This window comes from Thamnophis sirtalis, unplaced genomic scaffold (genome assembly GCF_051295495.1).
Source record: "Thamnophis sirtalis isolate CommonGarterSnake01/CBP01778 unplaced genomic scaffold, rThaSir2_p1.2 scaffold_7, whole genome shotgun sequence".
Lineage (NCBI taxonomy): Eukaryota > Metazoa > Chordata > Lepidosauria > Squamata > Natricidae > Thamnophis > Thamnophis sirtalis.
The window spans coordinates 67,796,122-67,812,569 of record NW_028261387.1 but is presented as its reverse complement, the minus strand read 5'-3'; the positions used below and the strand labels follow the sequence as shown (position 1 = coordinate 67,812,569).

The window sequence follows — 16,448 nt, the reverse complement described above, 5'->3', positions numbered from 1 at the left end:
CTTAAAGTTTCTCCATTCATTTTGCCATTTTTAATGGTCACCTTAGGAAAAGATGAGAACTCTGACAGTTACCCATCTTTCATAACAGTAAGGGGCAGCCTTCTTCAATCATTAATCGGTTTTCACAAACAGCCACTATCAATTCTAATAGCTGGCAGCTACCATACTCTAAAAATAACAGGAAAGGTGATTGACTCAATTTTTCTCCAACAGTATGAGAAATCTTTACTGTATCATGGGAAGGAAAAAAAGAAAACAAGGGAAAGAAGAAAAAGAAAAGATTTTAGCTCAACCTCTGACTACATCCATCTTTCACTGTTTGTCACTTTCACTGTGTTATTTTTATTAGCATGTTATAGTGCTCAAAGAGTCCAGATTGATACCTTATAGTGCAAACAATTCTGCCTACTTAATTTTTGTGCTTGTTACTTAATGGATCACTTAAGGATTTAACTTTGTTAGAAATGAGCTAAAAACTGAGACTTCCTGGGAGGAGCCTACTGGTGGAAGCAGCAAAAAATCAGCTGCCTCCGAATTCCTGGCTACGTACCTGTTTAGAGGATCTTCCATCTGACGTCTTATCAGGTTTTCTTATCCTTCAGGCAAGAAGGAAAGAAGAAACTGTTTTGCTGGCAAATGCTCTTCAATTTTTGCAGCTTTTGTGCTTGCAAGGAAAGGGGGGCTAGCCCAAGGCAGAACGGCTGTCCGTGCTGGGAACTTCAAACTGCCTTGTGCAGGACAAAGTAGGTCTCTCCCACTCTGATCAAAGTTTTGTTTGATTTATTCTTATCACGAGCTGGATCCGTTCACTGTGGACATTAATTGCTTATCAACATTTTAGCTTCTTTTCTTTTTCTCCTCCGAAAAATTATTTACTCAGAGGCTTCTAAAATGGCGCCGAGCAGCCTGGTTTCTCCGGTAATAACGAACACTTTTTGCTAGACAATGCAAATCCTCAAAAGAATTCAAAACAAAAGAGATTGCTTATCATTTGTTTTGGTTTCACAATAGAAGAATTTTACTCCTTTATTAACCTTGCTTATTTGGAAGTTAAATGGTGATGAATCTGCTGAATGGTCTTGTTACAATGTTTACTCACTGAAAGTTTTGCCAAGCCTTAAACTTCAAAATAAAAGCCTCTTTTTTTAAAGCTGCTTATTTAGGCAATAGAGTTTTATTAACTGCAGGCAGATAAATTTTGAAATGGCCTCAAAACCAAATATTAACTTGAAGTCGTCACCCTCTACTTCCAGGGGCACATCCTCAGTGCCTGGCACAAAGCTGCAGCCTCCGCTTCCTACGCCCCCTGCTGGGGATGTGTTAACGAAAGAATTTTTTCTGAGTAATCTAAGCGAGGCTCTTAATGCACAGACAATTAAAATGGAAGATAAATTTAGAGATAATAGAGAGGAGAGAAAAGAGGAAATTAAAGAAATGAAAGAAGAAATTAAAAATGAAATTAAAAGTGAAATAAAAGGACTTAAACAGGAGTTGTATGAGAAATTTGAGGCTAAGGTTGATAAAATTAGAGACGACATGCTGAGTCTTGTAACTGTATTAACAGAACATATTTCTGGAGTGGAAGATACTTTAGAGGTTCTTAATGATGCCAATGCTAACTTGACATTGAAAACAGAGGTGGTGGAACAAAAAGTGGAAAATGCTGAAAAAGAAATTATTATGATACAGTACCGACAAATGGAGTTCGCATTAAGAGTAAGGGGGCTGCGTGAGGAGAAACAGGAGAACCTGAAACAGATCCTATCGGAAGCTTTTGACCGCCTGATGGGAAGACCAGGGACCAATCAAGGCTGGCAAATTGACAAAGCTTACCGCGTCAACTCCTGGCTGGCAAAGCAGAAGCAGCTTCCTCGAGACATCGTTATATATTTTACTACAAGAGAGTTTAGAAATATGGTACTGCAAGCATCTTATAACACTAAGCTTCAAATTGGCGGTCAAGACCTGGTTGTTTTGAAAGAGATACCACCTCCAATGTTAAGAGCCAGGAGAGACTACGCTTTTTTGGTCGAAGAACTCAGAAATCGTCAGATACAGTATAGATGGGATGCACCATTTGGCATCATATTTACATTTGATAAGCAAAGGTACCGCCTCAACTCTGTATGGAAAGCCCGAGATTTTTATTATAATATATTGAAGGCCGGACACCCTGCACCATCTGGACCCAGAGAAAGACCACAAGAAAGACAGGATAGACAGCAAACTACACAACCATCAGACAAGATGGAGCATCTTTCTTCTCTAGAAGTGCAAGGTGCTATGGAACCAAGACCTAGCCGCATGACTACTAGACGTATGGAGAAACAAGCTAAAAAGCAACAGCATCAACAATCATTGGCCATCGATCAAGGATCTACAACAACAAATCTGGAAGCAATGGGAGGAGCTAGACCTAAGGTTAAACAGGCCGTGCAGGAAGCTCTAAAAATGCTTCAACCAACCAAAAATGACAACTAAGATTTTAACATGGAATGTCAATGGACTGAACTCTCCACAGAAGAGGAAGAAAATATTTCATTATCTCAAACAGTTTAAGAACGATGTAATTTGTTTGCAAGAAACTCATATCAAGTCAACTGATCAAAAATATTTGATCAACTCAAAACTTGGTCAACATTTTGCAGCTTCTGCTATGGAAAAGAAGAATGGTATAGTTGTATACTTAAGAAAAGATATGAAAGCTGAATTAATAGAAGCAGATCCCTTCGGAAGATATATTGCTTTAGACTTAATCTTAGAAGGGAAAAAGACATTACTTTTGGGAATTTATGCTCCCAATCAACAGCAAGATAGATTCTATAGAAATCTTCATGCTAAATTAGTACAGTGGGACTATAGTTCCTGTATACTATTGGGTGACTGGAATGGAGTGATAGACACTAAGAGAGATAAGAAGATTTCCCGCCTAAATACCAAGATGCGAGCAAAGTTACCCAAATCTTTCTTTGACATTATGGATGATTTTGAATTGAGAGATATTTGGCGAGAAAGAAATGCAGAGGAATATGACTTCACTTTCTTCTCGGACAGGCATCAATCCCTTTCAAGGATTGATTTTATCCTAACCACTAACGATTTGCTTTCTAGGGTCAAGAAAACAAAGATTGCAGTTAGGGTCCTTTCTGACCATAATCCAGTTTGGATGGAGTTGGGAAGGGTAGTGCAGGCAAGAAGGTCTTGGAGATTGAATGAAAACTTATTTAGATATGAAAAGTATATTAATGATTGTAAAAAATTATTATCTGAATATTTTGTTTTGAATATGAATAAGGGTACATCTATGGAATTTGTATGGGACGCAAGCAAAGCGTATATGAGAGGAGTTTTGATGAATATAAATAAAACACATAGAAATAAGCAAGGGTTAAAACGAACAGAACTGGAAGAGGAAATTAAGAGAAAAGAGCTGGAGTTAACAATGAACCCAGACGATACAAAGGTTAAGGAAGCTATTAACATATTAAAATCTCAATTTGACATGTTGATCTCTGACCAGGTGGCTACTAATCTATTATATGCAAAACACAATACTTTTTGTAATGCAAACAAACCTGGCAGATGGTTAGCTTATCAGATTAGGAAAAAAAGGAAAACTCGAAATATATCTAAACTGTTTTACAGAGGGAAGGAGGTGTTTCAACAGGAAGAGATTCAAAAGGCTTTCTGGGAATTTTTTACAGAACTGTATAAAGGGGATAAAATTAATGGTTTAGACATAGACAAATATTTAGACAAAGAGAAAATACCTTCAGTTAGAGAAGAACACAGGCAAAAATTGAATCAACCAATAACCTCGGGGGAAATCCTGCAGGTAATTAAGCAATTAAAGTTAGGGAAAGCACCAGGTACAGATGGCTTGACAGCGGTTTACTATAAAAACTTACAGTTAGAAATGGTAGAACCTCTTAGAGAATTATTTAATATGATTCAAACGGAAGGTAAAGTCCCTCCATCTTGGAAGACAGCGTTTATATCTTTGATACCCAAAGAAGAACAAGATACTACTCAACCCAAAAATTATAGACCTATTTCATTACTGAATGTAGATTATAAAATTTTTACTAAAATATTAGCAAATAGGTTAATGTTGGTCATTCAACAATTGATACACACGGACCAAACAGGTTTTATACAAGGGAGACAGATGAAAAGTAATGTTAGATTAATTATTAATGCATTAGAATATTTGGGAAAGAACAACCAGATCCCTGCTGCGTTTATATTTTTGGATGCTGAGAAGGCCTTTGATCGAGTTAACTGGCAATTTCTGTTGAAGATACTGCAAAAAATGCAGATAGGAGATAATTTTCTACAGTCAATTAAAGCAATATACCAACAGCAAACAGCACAAATTATAGTCAATGGAAGTCTAACAGACTCTTTTCAAATTGGAAAAGGTACAAGACAGGGCTGTCCTTTGTCCCCATTATTGTTTATTATAACTTTGGAAGTATTGTTGAATAAAATACGGGGCTTGGATGGTTTAAAAGGGATCAAGATTAGGCAGCAAGAATATAGAGTCCGCGCTTTTGCGGATGATTTGGTCATAATATTGGAACAACCGCAGGAATCTAGTATGGTTTTAATGAATATGATTAATCAATATGGTCAAGTGTCGGGCTTTAAAATAAACTTAGGAAAAACCAAAATATTAGCTATAAATATGAATATTAAACAAAAGGAAGAATTAGGAGTGATGCTAGGATGTGAGGTAGTTAAAAAAGTTAAATATCTTGGAGTTAACATTTTAACTTCAAATGGGAAATTATATAAGCATAATTATGAACCACTTTGGCATAGCATACAGACAGAGATGAAAAAATGGGAGAAATTGCACTTATCTTTGCTGGGTAGGATAGCGGCAGTGAAAATGAACATTTTACCAAAATTTTTATTTCTCTTCCAAATGTTACCTATACTTAAAAAAGATGCGAACCTTTTAGAATGGCAGAAGGGTATCAACAAATTTGTGTGGGCAGGAAAGAAGCCGAGGGTAAAGATGAAAATAATGCAAGATGTACGTGAGAGAGGAGGATTGAAACTACCTAATTTAAAAATATATTATGATGCAGTGGTATTATCTGTAATTAGTGACTGGATTCACTTAACCAATGATAGAATATTGAACATTGAGGGACACGATCTGGTATTTGGTTGGCATGCTTACCTGTTATTCAACAAAAAATTGGATAAGAACTTTAAAAGTCATATTTTAAGAAATGCTTTATTGCGGGTCTGGAAGAAATATCAATATAAATTAAATGACAAGATACCCATGTGGGCAATTCCTAGACACGCAATTGAAAATATGAATACAGCACAAAAACAGGACAGAATTACCTACAGACAGCTTCTTACCTCGGAAAGGGGGGTATTACAATTAAAATCTTTAGAGGTATTAAAAGAGGAGAAGGTAGTTCAAACATGGTTCCAGTATGGGCAATTACAGGCTAGGTGGAAAATAGATCAAAAAATTGGTTTTATTCAAGTTGAGGATAATTTGTTTAAACAAATAAGAGATCAAAGCTTAATGCATATAAAGAGGATATATAATGTATTGATACAGATGGATTCGGAAACAGAATTAGTTAAAGATTGTATGATAAAATGGGCTCAAAATATTGAGGAACCAATAATGCTGGATACATGGGAAAGAATCTGGGTAAGAAATGTGAAATTTACACAAGCTCAAAATCTGAGAGAAAATTTTTACAAGATGTTCTATAGATGGCATTTAGATCCTAAAAAGTTGGCTTCTATGTATCCGAATGTACAGCCTAAATGTTGGAGATGTGGTTCTCTCGATGCTACATATTATCATATATGGTGGACCTGCCAAAAGGTTAAAGCATTTTGGATAAAAATATGGTGGGTCATGCAAAATGTTTTTAAAAGAAGGATAAAGTTTAGTCCTCAGTTATTTTTACTAGGTATATGTACTGACTTTACAGTGGTAGAGACCAATTTGACTCTGCACCTGATAACTGCAGCAAGACTGTTGGTGGCGCAATATTGGAAGAAGGAAGACTTGCCTACAATTCAAGAATGGACATTGAAAGTAACAAACTTAGCTGAAATGGCCAAAATATCGGCATATCTCAAAGATCATTCAAATGAGAGATATAAACGAGACTGGAAAAAATGGATTGACTATATACAAAATAAATACGGGACTAAGAAATTCCAGTTAGCCTATGCTTAAGATCAGAAATGATTTAAATTGTTTAAAGTTAGTTCAGTAAGAAGAAGCTAAGGTCAATCTAGAATGTCATTAATTTCTTTATTTCTTTTTTCTCAATAGATTTTAGACTGTGTTAGTTAAAATTCTATACCGTGTACGGGTTCTGGGAAGTCGGGGGGGGGGAAGGAGGAGGGGGGGTGGGGGGGTGGAGGGAGGGAGGGGTACACACAAAAAAAAAATTGTACTTCAATGTTTTAATGATTGACAAATGATGACATATTTGTGTTTTTTTTTAAAGAAAAATAAAAAAAGTTCTGTTAAAAAAAAAAAAAAAAAAAGAAATGAGCTAAAAACAGTTGTTTTATTCAGCAACTTGCTTTTCATTCCAGAGTTTTTAGAAGGATTTTCTGTAACGGATTGCATTGCAACTATGAGTGGTTTGGCAGTTATATATCAGTTTGGATTTAGTACTCCCCAGAATTCATTGCTGTTAGTTGAGGGTTAAGTCAAGGGTATCTTTATTCTTATTAAGAATGAAAACAAGAAGTTGATTGAATGGAGGAAGGATTATTTTATTTTGAAAGTTGGGTCTTCTTGGTATGTGTTGCCTATTGTGTTCTATTTTATCTACATACATGAACATTTTCTTGAGCGAGATAGAAATTTGTGCATGCCTCAGTATTACTGTAGGATATGAAGAGAAGATGATAAAGAGAAGATGATGAATAATATTTAGTACTGTACTGTTCTTTGAAAGAGGAAAGAGGTTTTTCTAACATATGAGCCTTCAAATTCCTTTTTAAACTGTCTTCAGTCTATGCAGCTAGAACAGTTTCCATCTGTTGTGTAAACTTGATTGATCAAACTGTTTTAGTAATGCACACAAGTCAACTGTAGGATCAGTTCTCTGATCAGCTCCTTCATGGCCACGAATGCATGGAACAAATCATAGAATCCTTGGGCAAGTTTTAGATCACAGGACCCAAATGGGCCACACTGTCACAATGGGCTTCTAAACAGCCTTTTCTGTAGTTGATTACAGTTCCCTTCAAGCATCTTGTCCAGGGCCATTTACTCCAAGGAAAGCACTGCTCTGGTCTGGCTGTACCAAATAAGCCAGCAGGGCTTAACAATGAGGCTTATAAGCCGTCTCTCAAGCAAAACCCCACTTTCTGACTTGCCTTCAATAATTCATACAAGTTATTCAGGTATTTTTGTGGGTAGCATGTAATTATTGTATAGGTTTTATTACTATCTGTCACTATTTTATCAACTAAATCTGCGTAAGTTTTAATGTGGTAAGAAACACTTTTAGAAATAAAAAAAAATACACTTTGTTTTTTAAAGATAATGTGCACATATGTTGCAATTGGCATCATATTAACAGAGGCATATTCCCCTGGCACCTCTACTGTATTAAAAAGCACCTTTCAAAACAGTGATTGGCAGTGTAAAGCCTATAGATGCCAAGTTGCCTACAACCTCCCCCTCCCTCCAAAAAACCAATATTTTTGTATTCGCCCACAAAAATCACAAGAATGCCAGCATGTTACGAGATTTCATGAACTCATTAATTAATGAAAGTTCCAAAACTGCACAGTAGCACTTGGTACCTGATAAGATTCCCTCCCTTCCTTCTGCCTTAAGATTACATATACTATCTGTAATTCATGAATATATTAACTGATTACTGTCCTGCTGGCAGATTAATTGTAACTTTTTAATTAATTAATCAGTGGAAGAATAAACTGTCATTTGATGTAGCATTTAACTAAGCAACATGATGCACAATTAGAAGAACTGAACAAAAGCATCTCAAAACCAAGGGTACAGCTGAACCAGAGCCAGGCATTCTGCAGTGAAATTAAATAGATATTAGAAAGCATTTGCTAACAACAAAGATGTAGGAGTTGATGAAATACAAAGATAATTCACTTACAGCACTACTTGTGGTCTATAAGCAGGCATGGAGAACAAGGAAGTTATCAAGGGGCTGAAAAGATCAATTTATATTTCAATGCCAAGAAGGACAATGCTAAAGAGTACTCCAAGTACATTTATACTCAAAAGGTAAAAATACAAACTCAAGATAAACCGCTCCAAACTAGATTGCAGAAATATGATTTCAGCAACAGAGTGGTCAATGCCTGGAATGCTCTACCTGACTCTGTTGTTACATCCTCAAACCCTCACAGCTTCAACCTTAAACTGTGTACCGTGGACCTCACCCCATTCCTAAGAGGTCCATAAAGGGGGCATGCATAAGCATACCAGCGTGCCGGCTGTCCCTGTCCTAATGTCCCTATTTATTTGTATTCATTTCCTTTGTTCATGTCCATGTTCATACTTATACCTGCTATTCTGTACATGTTTGACAAACTAATAAATACATTAAATCAAATATTCAATCAATCAATCAATCAATGGCATTTATATCACACGCTAGACAAGTCCTGCTCATAATTTTAAAACCAGAGTTCTGCAATATATAGAATAAGAATGAGTATGTGAATGGTATGATTTAAAAGCTGAATTCAAAAGAGGCAGTGACACACCATGTCACGTAACTAACATATGATGGACAATTTAAAAAAACTGAGTTTATTGGCTTTTGGCCATGTGGGCCATAACAAATTGTGGATAGCTCTTAAAAACACGAGTTATCTTGCAAATAGGAAACATTTATTAAAAAATTATATTATAAAATCAAATGAAGCCAAATCTTTGGATGCAAAAAGGAATTTATTGGGGGAAAGGAAATATTGGGGGGAGGGAGGAGAAAAGGTAATAATTACACAAATAATTCTGAAAAAACCTTGTGCTATTCTGTGATAGAATGGTCTTCAGCAACAGTTTTCAAAGTGTGGTTTCAGGGATTTGCGAAGTCAAATACTATACATAAAGACTTCAAATTTTCCCAGTTCCCAGTTTGTAATATTGGTAAATATAATCCATATCAACCAAAGCTCTTTGGAGTCCTCAGTCCTTTAAAGAACGTAAAGAGACCCTAAGATCTACAGCAGGGGTGTCAAACTCGATTTCATTGAGGGCCACATCAGGGTTGTGTATGACCTCAGTGTGTGTGTGTGTGTGTGTGTGTGTGCGCGCGTGCGCGCTCATGTGTGACTAGGGTGGGCATGGCCCACTCAACGTCACTTGTTTTGGGGGTGCCTGAGGTGACCTGAGTGATCTGCCAGTGAAAATGGGTTCCTGAGCTCCATTTTTGGCTGCAATGTTCTCCTGCAACCCTCTGCCAGCTAAAATGGAGCTTGGGAGAGTCGCATGCAGCCCTCCTGAGCTGTTTTCACTGGCAGAGGCACTGTGGTCCGGTCCTTTGCTGTTTCCAGGGTGGCTCCGTGGGCCAGATCTAAGCATGCTGTGAGCTGGATCCGGCCTCTGGGCCTTGTGTTTGACACCCCTGATCTAGAGGGTAGACACAATAGTGCCCCTAATATTTCACATACATTATGCAGATAAAATTGACAATTTGATTGACTTCGCAATAGCTCCAACATGTTCTTGACTACTTTCACATTCTTCAATAGTCTTTTCTTCCTTAAATAAATGATGGATGAGATCACACATCATGAGATGGGTAAAAAAAAACACATTATTTTTATTACATGATTACTTCTCCGTTGCTTTTTGCTCACTTAACTGAATCGCCTATTTAGACAAAGAATTAATAAAATGAAAGATATAATGTGTAAATGAAAGATTTTTTTTCTGTCTTGGTGAATATAACTAATAATGTTTCTATGGTAACTAATGCATTTCATCAGAGGAAATTTGCAAATAATTTTAAAAGGCAGAATTCGTAGCATGTATTGTTAGCAAATGAATCAAAATATGGTATGGAATATTTTGGTATTATTTTCATTGGATAAGAAAATATCAAGTAAATTCAAGAATATGTGCTTGTATGTTTTATCTACAGAATTTATAAAAAAAGAAGGAATGAAAATAAGTGCCAGTATAGAAGTCTTGAGATACATGACTCTAATAAGAACAGTGTATTAAAGTTTTGTCTAGTACACTTGAAGAAACTGTATATCATGTTACCTATTAATGCTCAAATCCTTATATATTTATATATAATATACACATTCAATATTTTATTCTTTTTTTCCTACCTAGGAATTCTATTTGGAATTTGGAATATTGACTCTTATTTGGCCTGAAGTTGACGATGTCTGAATCCTATAAACCGATTTGGAATGTGTTTGCAAATGCTATTAGGTAATATGTAACATTAGGTGGTTTTGTTTTCACTGCTTTAAGTCCTTCCTTCCTTTTTTCCTTCCTTCCTTCCTTCCTTCCTTCCTTCCTTCCTTCCTTCCTTCCTTCCTTCCTTCCTTCCTTCTTTCCTTCCTTCCCTCCCACCCACCCACCCACCCACCCACCCACCTACCTACCTACCTACCTACTTACCTACCTACCAGTGGTGGGATTCAGCCAATTTGCACCCCTTCGGGAGAACTGGTTGTTAAGTTTCTGAGCAGTTTGATGAACTGGTTGTTGGAAGATATCATAAGGGCAGAGAACCGGTTCTTAAATTATTTGAATCCCACCACTGCTACCTACCTACCTACCTATCTACCTACCTACCTACCTACCTACCTACCTACCTACCTACAATAAACAGCCTTTTATAGATCCTAAACCAGGTGTTGAAAGCCTTTGTATTTCTTCTAGTTCCATTTTCAAGGAACTTCTCTCTACCACAATGTGTCTTTTGGGCTATTTTATGCGTAGTATTTATGTGGTGCTTGGTTGGATATGCCTTGGATATGCCTTCTTATTGGCCAGTTATTAAGTTGTTGCCTGTTGTTTCCTTGTGCTGCCAAGTCCCTGGCTCCTAAATACTCGATAAGCTGGTGGTAAATCAGCACTCCTGTTGACTGATAAGGGACCCTGTTTCTCAGGCTTCAATCATTTCCCTGGCTATCTTTGTATCTGCTCAGCCAACAAGCTTTGAAATTGAATGTATGTCCTTGTTCATTGCAATTTGAGGCTTCCAATGAGTTCAGATCTCTTCATCTGATCGCTTGTTTGTGTTTTTGCAATCTGGTGTTAGCTTCCTCATTGTCTGTCCAACATAATCACGGGCAATCCATATGTGTTGGAAATGATAGCTTCCTTCATACGCAATTGCTGCAGTGCAACTGGGTTATTATATTGATGATCCAGCTATTGTGATTAATAAATAATCAAGCAACGAATAAAAGATAATCTAGCAATGAAACTGCAAACACCTAGAGGCAAATAAAGACATAACCATAAGCCAACATGGGTTTGTCAAAAACAGATCATGCCAAACATATCTTTTCATTATTTGACAAAGTGACTAAATTAGTGGACTAGCAAAATACTGTGGATATAATTTACTTGGACTTCAGTAAGGCATTTCATAAATTAGACCACAACCTACTACTTGATAAGATAGAAGTAGGTAGTTTAGATAGCATCACCACCAGATGGATTTGTAACTGGTTGACCAATCACAGTCAATGTGTAGTCCTTAATGGAAATGCATCTACATGGAGATGTTGTAGAGTACCCCAAGGCTCTGTCTTAGGTCCAATTTTTCTCAATATCTGCACCAATGATTTAGATGAGGGGATAGAAGGGGAACTCATCAAATTTGCAGATAACACCATGCTGGCAGGAATGGCCAACACTCCAGAAGAAAGGCTCAAGATACAGACTTGAGCACTGGGCTTTATCTAACAATAAAATTTAATGGTGAGAAAAGTAAGGTTCTACATTTAGGCAAAAAAAAAAAGAAATGCACAGGTATAGAATAGGTGGCACGTGATTCAATTCTAGTAACTGTGAGAGGAATCTTGTAGTGGACAATCACTTTAATATAAGCCAGCAGTGTGTTGCAGCTACCAAAAAAGCCAACATGCTCCTAGGCTGCATTAGCAGAGGGACAGAGTCAAGATCACATGAAGTATTAATATCACTTTATAATAATTCGGTAAGACCACACTTGGAATATTGCATCCAGTTTTGATTGCCACAATATAAAAAAAAAAGATGTGGAGACTCCAGAAAAATGGAGAGAAGAGCAACAAAGATGATTAGGGGATTGGAAGCTAAAACATATGAAGAACCACGTATGTCTATTTTAATGAAAAGAAGAACTAGGAGTGACATGATAGCAGTTTTCCAATATCTAAAGGGCTGCCACAAAAAAGAGGGAGCCGTTCTCCGAAGCACCTGAAGGCAGGAGAAGAAGCAATAGGTAGAAACTAATCAAGGAGAGAAGTATCTTAGAAGAAATTTCCTAACAGTTAGAACAATTAATCAATGGAATGACTTGCTTCCAGAATTTGCGGGTTCTTCATCATTGGAGGGTTTTAAGAAAAGATTGAACAACCTTTTGTCTGGAATGATATAAGGTTTGTTGTTGAGTAGGAGTTTGGACTAGAAGACCTCCAAAGTCCCTTCCAACTCTGTTATTCTGTTATTCTGATTAAATGATCCCAGCTTTTGTTCGTATATCATCACCATTGCCATGATCCTTAATTAACCTATAGACGTGCATTTAGTTCTCCACTGATAAACAAGAAAATTGAATTTTGGATTTCCATTGTGCCTTTATAAAATTTATTAGGGAGGTGCTCCCTCCTTCCCTTGTCTTTTATAGTTAGCAGAAATCAACACATTTAAAATAATGTGAGAGGTAACATGCATTTGGTTTAATGGCCTGACTGAATTAGTTTCTTAATTAAGTTTTCTGGAGAGAGTTCAGACTGCATTCTCCAAAAGTCAAACAGACAAAATTTTCAATATAAAAATATTCCACAGGGGGCACAGAGAAAATTGGCTGAAAGATCAATGATTCAGAAGTCAGAAAGGTTACCATACTATAATGGCACCAAACAAAAATGTCAGAAATGAATGTTTTTTAAACAGTTTTCCCTTATTCAAATTACATATCTTTAGATTCATCTTAGTTTTTTTAACGAACTATGGACTCTACAGCCTGCAAAAACCAACTCCTCACAACCCCAAGTCTTAGAAGTTTGATATCTCTAATAATGTGCAATTGGGGATTTAGAACTATTTTCTATGTTAGTCTTAAATTGCTTTTCTCCTTCATCTTTTATATTGCTGATTCCTAGTAGAATCTTTTCTAGTGGGAAATCAACAAACATCAGTCAAATTTGCTATCTTTTATGTTTGAAAAAATAGTAGTTCCTCTAGACAGACCTGAAGAAGCTTCTTGGATGAGAAGCAAAACATCTTCCCAGAAAAACAAAAGGCCATTTGCCTCTTTAAAAGAAAAAACACCTTTGGGATAACCATGACCTGGGTAACTGAGAATCTCAATAGGCATTTAGTTCCTCTATAAGCCTCGCAATATTAGATTACCATTTTTTAAAAGAGTGGTTCTCTTTAAAGATGACTCTGAGATAGAATAGCACAGTATCACTAGCAAAAATGTAGTATCCTGAAGACTATTATACCGAATATCAACTTCCAAACCAAACTATGAATTCTTTAAAAAATGGATTTATTAAGGAAAATATATGACCAAATAAACAGATATGGTATTTTCACAAACAAAAGTGTTCTAGATCAGATTAGATCTCTAGCCTGTCAAAGTCAAAACTGGACTTCAGTTTAGTCTGTTTCTAGAATACTAGTTTTCTAAAGAAAAAAATTGTTTCTACTCATATATGATTAGGATTTCTAGGGTAGTAAAATTCTGGATGGCTGCTAGAGGACAGCAAAAAGTTAGAAGTTACTGTGTGTCTGATTTTTGCTGCTCAGTCAGAGAAATCCTAAGTATGATGATCTCAGAAGCATTGTTTTTTTAAGGTGGTTCTGTGTAGAAGTTCAGTATATATAGTTTTGCTTTTAGATAAATGGAGTACAGAAATGATCATTATCAGTTCCTTTTTTGATTCTGTGTTTTGTACTTGAAACAAAATGTGTCTTTAGACCTTTTTTTAGAAGGAGACCCAACTGAAAATTTGCTGGCATGATTATTTGTATTTTCAGCTGTTTCCTCTTCATTTTGATAGTGTAATTAGACAATAGAGCAGTTTTTGTTCTATACTGAAAAGCAATTAGTCATACAGTCATACAATTAGTCATTAGTCTCTACTGTGTTTTAATTAGAGCTTTGTTTTTGACTTCTCTCCTCAAAACAACTAGACCAGGGGTGTCAAACACAACCAAGATGTGGTTGGATCCGGTCTGCGGGGCCGTCCTGGAAAATGTAAAGAGATCGGCCCACGTCGCTTTGGCCTGGTCTACCCAATGCGAAGAGGAAACATCGGGCCAGAGGGGCTTCAGCCCAGTGTACCCAGTGCAAAGAAGAAACATGCCAGCAGTTTGAGGAGGCCATGCTCACCCAGTCAGCCACACCCATTCAGTTGGCCATGTCTATCCAGACCCCCGAGGTCAACCAGAGCTCTGATGCCCTCAACAAAATTGAGTTTGACACCCTTGGGCTAGAGCACAATGTGTAATAAGTACAATCGTGCCAGCCTGCATAGAAATGCAAGCAGTGGTTCCATTTGTCTTATCTATAACAGCAAGAATATGATAGCTATATCTATATCAAGGTCTACATAATAAACCTTACATATACTTACTTCTACATATCCTTACATAGTATATGTAGTTTGTGGCATGGACTAGTCTAGCTTTGACAAGCCTGTCTGTGTATTCCAGATGCATTTGAATTTTTTTGAATTGCAATTCCAGGATTTCTAGAAGGTTTCAGATTGGATAACATGATAAATATTTATCAGCACAAATACAACACAAATGTAACAAAGGCAACAGTAAAAATATTGGGTTTCTGTCTGGATGGTCTCTTGTGACAAGCCGATAGACAGAGAATGGAAGCAGTAAGCTTCCTCCCATATTTGGGCATACCAGGGGTTGTGACACTAATTACATACTATTTCCCTGGCTCAGCTGATAAAGGAGGAGGACCTTGTGGCTTAGTGGTTAACACATCTGCCTAATATGTAATACAGCCCAGGTTCGAATCCCAGTAAGGGTATGGCTAGCTGATGAGAGCTAAATAGCTTGAAATAGATCTATACTAGTCTCCCTTTATTTATTTTTCAGCACAAATACAACATATATATGTAAATAAGTAAACAAACAAACAAACAAACAAACTCTGGAACACCTTGAGCAATTTCAACCAAATTTGACACAGATGACTTACTCTGTGGAAAAAAATACTGTGGGGGTAAGACACCCCTAACACCCTTTGGGGAGGGGTGTTCTGTTAAGATACAGCCTGTTGTGCCTTAAAATGGCTTCTACTGTGCTGCCATAAAATGGCTTCTACTATACAGCGCAGTGGAGTTGCCATGGTAACGGCTTCACTATACTCTACAAGGTGGCTCCCTTTGGTAAGGGGGAAAATCCAACATTAGAAATTCTGTTTGGTCCAGACATTTTCCCCCTATAAATAAATATCCAGACAACACCTGGTTAAGAGCTAGTATATTAATAAAAATACCAGAATTTATTGAGATAGAATTTCACAGCTGCAAGGGTAAATTTTGCCCTACATTGGAAGAAAGATAGAATACCAATAATATCTGACTGGGAATTGGGTTTAAGCATTTATAAACATTGCAAAATCAGTTACAGTACAGAGAAGAGGAAAGTTCAAAATTAAATACTTATTCCAAGCTGTTCTCTTTTCTTTTCCTTCCCCTACCTTTTTTGTATTCATTCATACTGTAATTAAAAATAATAATATAGTGGAGCAGGGGTGGGTTTCAAAAAAATGTACTACCTATTCTGTGGGTGTGGCCTATTTTGTGGGCATGGACTGGCGGTCATGCGAACGGTAGGCGTGGTCAACTTGTAAAATCTGGTGAAACTCACTTAACAAAGCTTTTGCTTAGCAACCAAAATGTTGTTTCAGGAACTCTGGCATTTGAAGTGTGCAAATTTTAAAGCTGTCAAGTTACAAGACCCTTGCACCCTTAACCCTTTACAAACCCCCACCCAGGGATGTTCAAATTTGACAGCTTTGCGACTTGTGGACTTCAACTCCCAGAACTCCTCCTCCAGTCATGTTGGCTCAGGAACTCTGGCATTTGAAGTGTGCAAGTCTTAAAGCTGTCAAGTTACAGTACACTTGCACCCTTAACCCTTTACAACCCCCCAAAATGAAAACTTTATTTTTAAAGCATTTTGCACCTGGGGAAAGTCAGAACAAGGCACACCAGCCACACTCCACCTCCACTGA

General features: G+C 36.9%; 1 protein-coding gene across 1 annotated transcript in view; it reads left to right on the top strand.

The window, feature by feature from the left end:
• Window positions 1-16,448, top strand: part of LOC106555776 (uncharacterized) — a 50,235-nt gene that overhangs the window by 10,154 nt on the left and 23,633 nt on the right. The window contains exon 2 of the mRNA XM_087720351.1: window positions 10,343-10,444. The gene's annotated coding sequence lies outside the window, so the exon portion shown is untranslated. The remainder of the gene's footprint in view (window positions 1-10,342; window positions 10,445-16,448) is intronic.